General features: G+C 42.2%; 1 non-coding gene across 1 annotated transcript; it reads right to left on the minus strand.

Annotated features, from left to right (window-relative positions):
• Positions 1-187: 187 nt before the first annotated feature.
• Positions 188-4,958, minus strand: LOC102739693 (uncharacterized). The gene is made up of 3 exons (XR_014141747.1): positions 4,671-4,958; positions 4,310-4,368; positions 188-267 (listed from the first exon to the last, which is right to left on the minus strand). It is a non-coding gene; the product is annotated as an uncharacterized LOC102739693 (transcript).
• Between the last annotated feature and the right edge of the window lie 194 nt (positions 4,959-5,152).

Consider the following 5,152-nt stretch of genomic DNA (forward strand, 5'->3'; position numbering starts at 1 on the left):
ATCATTGTTGGAACATGATACAAACTGCAAGGTGAGCTAGATTACAAAAGTTTTTTTAAATGTTACAATGTGGATCCTTTTTAAAAATTTGGTTAATTATTTTCAACATAGATTTTTTAATTAATGCATGCCTCAAATAACACTGCAAATAATCAATTAAAATTTTTTACTATTTACTTACTCTGTTGTTTCTCTGTTGGGAACTTTTCTCATGGAGAAAGCCACCATTGCTTTGAAAAGATATTCCTCATTTGTATCCCAGGCATACTAAAAGAGAAGTAAAACAGGAAATGTAAGAGGCATAGGATAAAAAATGGTCCGTTGGAATCTAATTGTGACCACAGTGGTGGTGTTAATCAGGGCCTGCCTCTCTCCCTCATCTTTCTCATACACTAAATACCAAAGACCAAGATAAATCATGTCGCGATAATGTTCAGGATGGGCTTTCTTGGACATTCTGTCATTCCAAGTGTGGCATACTTTCCATTGCATTATCTTCTTCACAATCTGCAGTATCAGTAGCCAGTCAACAAATAGGGCATTTGGACATCGTATCCTGAACATATACAGTTGGTTCCCTTCCTCCTTTACTCTTTTCCCTCATTAACTGACTACCTGTCTCAGCTTCCTTTTCTTTACTAACATAGGTACAATTTTTCTTTCCATTTTCTTAGCTGGAAACTTGAGTGTGTGTGCATATTATGGATTTAACTGTGCCCCCCCGCCCATTTATATGTTGAAGTCCTAGAATGAAACCGTATTTGGAGATAGTGTATTTACAAAGGTGATTAAGCTTAAATGAAGTCATTAGGGTAGACCTAATCCCATATGGACTGGTGTCCTTGCAAGAAGAGGAAATTTGGACACAGCCACATATAGAGGGAAGACAATGTGAAGATACAGAGAGAAGATAGTCATCTATAAGCCAAAGAGAGACACCTAGACTAGATCTTTCCTTCACAGACCTCAGAAGGAACCAACCCTGTTGATACCCTGATCGTGGACTGCTAGCCTCCAGAACTAAGAGAAAATAAATTTCTATTGCTTAAGCCACCCGGTTCACAGTACTTTGTCACAGTAGCCCTAGCAAACTAATGTGGCTGACCACATATTTTAGGTGAGTAATCAAGTATAACTGGAGAAAGTCACATAACAGGGTTTAACTCTAAGTTCATGATGACCTACTCCCAAATTGCCCAGGAATCCCTTAGGTCTCCATCAGTTTTTGCTCTCTCATGGTTCACAATGGCTATTTCAAACCTCTTTCAGCTCCCCGCCTCCACCAAACTCAAAGCTTTCCCTTACACCTCATACTCACTAGATGCTCTTTTTTTTAAAGATTTTATTTATTTATTGAGAGAGAAAGAGAGGGAGCATGAGCAGGGGGATGGGCAGAGGGAGAGGAAGAAGCAGACTCCCTGCTGAGCAGGGAGCCCGACGTGGGGCTCCATCCCAGGACCCCAGGATCACGACCTGAGCCAAAGACAAACGCTTAACTTACTGAGCCACCCAGGTGCCCCTCACTAGATGTTCTTATCTCATAATTTAGAGATACATCCTCAAGTCATCAATTTAAACTTCCCCATCCTCCTGACACCAAACAAAAAACTTCCTCTGTAGACATACATGCTATCCGCATTCTCCCCCGAAAGGCCGGATGTGGTGTTTCTCCTCCTGTCAATGGCTCTTGCATCCACCTGGATTAGGAACACTGCCCTTCTGCCCTTCTCAGAATCTAAGGATATCAGTTTCCCCTCTCCTCCATACACTGGACTCTGGCTTTTAGCCATGCTCAAGCCTTCCCATTAAAACGACACCAAAACCAAATCACTGTACTCAATCCTTCTTCTCTACCTACTGCTGTCTCTCTCCTGCCCTTCACAGCCAGCATTCTCAAAGGAGTTGTCATACTTGTGTCTTCACCTGTTTGCCACCCACTTATTCTCAACTCCCTCCACTATCTGCTTTCTGGTCCCACCACTCCATATAGATGGCTCTCTCTAAAGTTACCAGTGACCTCCACATGACTCAACACAATGAGTGGCTTTCAGTCTCATCTTGCTTGGCCTGTTAACAGATCACTTCCTTCAACTTGAAGCACTCTCTTCCCTTTTGTGATACACATTCTGGTTTTCCTCCTGCCTATTTTGTCCCCTTTGTAGGTTCGCCCTCTTCTATAAGGGCTTCAGGTTTTAGACCATCTCAAAGCTCTATGCTAGACCTTTCTCTCTTGTCATTCTGTACTTTCTCCCTCAGACTGTCATCTACTCCAGGCTTCCATTATCACCGTAAGGTAAATGACCCAGGAATGCATATCACAAGCTCACCCTGTCCTTGCCTGTCCAAGAATATCTCAGGCTCAACAAGTCCAAAATTAAAGCCATGATTTTCTTGTCTGTACCTGCTTCCCTGACTCATAAGTGGGTCATCATCCATTCAGTTGCAAAATTAGAAACTAAAGCATCATCCTTGACTCCTCCTTCCCCCTTTCTCCTTTCTACTCTTGTCCTCTCCCAATCTACCTTCTACACTGTGACCAGAGTGTTTTCCAAGCATTAATTCTATCATAACATCTCTTCCAGAAAGCTCTCACTTGCTTTAAAGATAATCCCAAAACTTCCTAACACGGTCCACAAACTTCTTCAGCCTGACCTCTCCTTTCTGCCCAAACTCATTACATGCCATGCTCTACCTCACTGCTCCAGTTGCAGAGACCTCAGCCTTCCTTCCATCCCATACTCTCACCAAGTTCCTTCCTGTAATAAGCCTTTGCATGTTCTGTTCCCTCTGCCCCTTTTTCTTTTATCCTCTGGCTCACCTCCACTCATATGTTAGACCTCAAAGCAAATGCCAAGTACTAAGGCTCCCAACAAAGCCAAAGCCCCCATGTACTTCTCCTTCCTGTAATACTTGTCAAGACTGCACATTTCCATTTCATTTACTGAATGTTTCATGGACAACCAATCCTCCCAATATCATAAGCTCCACAAGAGCAGGGACAAGCCTGATTTATCTGCCATTGCATCCCCAGGGTCCAGCATGGTGCCTGCCCTCAGAGGACCCTGGGATGAGCAACTACACACTGGTAGAGAGAATAGATTCTACAGTCAGACTGTTGGGTTCAAATCTCACCTCTGTCACTTGCTGACCTGAGATCCTGAGCAGGTTGCTTAATTTCTTTGTACCTCGGTTTTCTCATTTACCCAGTGAGAATGGGAATGCCAGTACTACCTTCCTCAAAGGGTTGTTGTCGGGGCTGTGCGAACTGATGTGAGTAAAGTGCTCAGAAGGGTCCCCGCTGGAAAGTAAACTAAGTTCTCAATAAATGCTGGGTGTTATAATGATCATTACTCATTGAATAAATAAAATAATACGTTGGTGGATTGGCCTGCAAACAGAATACGTACCTTTAAGTTTCCTTAGCACTCTTTTATTGCTTCTACCCCGAGGCATCTTAATATCGCCTTCTATTGGGGAAAATTTTCACAGACCACACAGGGATACTAAAACTAGAATTACACAAATCACCTCATTAATTCGACAGGCCGTACTGTTCTTATAGCTACATGAGCCTTATGAGTATTTTTTTTTTAAAGATTTTATTTATTTATTTGACAGAGAGATAGAGAGCACAAGTAGGCAGAGTGGCAGGCAGAGGGAGAGGGAGAAGCAGGCTCTCTGCTGAGCAGGGAGCTGGACGTGGGGCTCAATCCCAGGACCCCGGGATCATGACCTGAGCCGAAGGCAGCCGCTTAACCGACTGAGCCACCCAGGTGCCCCGAGCCTTATGAGTATTTTTTAACTTCAATTTCATAAGCACATATTTCACATTGTTACTTTGATATTTGAGAAGAACTGAAGAAACTTCACATTAGAACTAGAAACTTCTTGTGCTATGAAAAATCTGATGTGGGTGGACCCATACCATCTTTTAGCTGACAAGAAAACCAAGGCTGACAAAATCCGAATGACCACCAACAGTGAGGTGCAGAGCCCAAGCCAGACATGAGTACCCGACTCAGGCCCCGCGGCTCCATTGTGCTTGACTGAAATGTTCGAGTTTGCTACATTGTTTTGTGTAATACAAACATTCACAGATTTTCTAGCACACACTGCAGATTAAAGACTTGAGGCAAAATCATTTTTTAAGAATTTCCATTTTACTATTTTTTAACTTTAAGACAATATCAGATTTGAGGTCTTTAGACTTAAACTATATGAGTTTAAGATAACGAGGCAGAGGCTCATTACTAGAGAAAGTAGTATTAGCAAACAAAATTAAAAATGAACATGCAGATTCTCCACTTACTGCTTTATCTCCCAGAGCTGTTCTGATACTAAGTCTTACTTTAAAAGCATTTTCTGCATCTGCCAGAAAGAAAAAAGAGCAGTATATGATGATAAAAATCTGCCAAAACATGAAGTCCAAACATTTAATCAACTCAAATCAACAGAACACAGATCTTCAGTTAAACTGCCCCCAAAACTCAAAGTTTAACTACAAGCACCTTAGATGGTTTAAATTTTTCTTTCAAACTCCTAAAACAGTCACAGTCTCAACTTTCAAGCCACAACATGTCTGCAGATTTAGAAAAATAGAGAAGTCAGTCAAAGACTTGTCAATCATTTAGAAAACTGTTACCCTATTTTTAAGTTTCAAGGCTACATACCTGGTTGACACAGTTCAGCATGAATAGCAGTCACCAGAAAAAAGAGCAGGCACAACATTCTTTCAGAGTGCAAAACACAAGGCAAACGGAGGGGAAAAAAATCCACCCTCCACTTAAAGCTGCCTTAGCCATTCTGTGACCCGGATTAGAATATCAGAGAAACAAGCCAGCCCCCACCTAGAAGGTTTAATGATTAAACCCCATTATTTGGGTTAATACTTAAAGAGAAGCAGCCCATCTCCTGTCAGTTATTTACGAAAATCTGTTGGGAAAACAGATTAGTTGTCCTTTCTGAACTGTACCTCCAGAGACTGTTTCCTCTGCTGACTCCAAGTCAGAATCCTCCCCCGCCCCTTCTGTTGTGACCCAGCTAAGCGCACCTTGGAAAGAACTGAGCCCTCTCTGGACGGTGTCCTCAGCCTCAACTTTCCATCTTTTCAGGGCTAAAATAGCCAACTCCTAGATAAGCTATCTTAATTGGG

The sequence above is a fragment of the Leptonychotes weddellii genome, unplaced genomic scaffold (genome assembly GCF_054177405.1).
Source record: "Leptonychotes weddellii isolate Sample4059 unplaced genomic scaffold, ASM5417740v2 HiC_scaffold_14500, whole genome shotgun sequence".
NCBI lineage: Eukaryota > Metazoa > Chordata > Mammalia > Carnivora > Phocidae > Leptonychotes > Leptonychotes weddellii.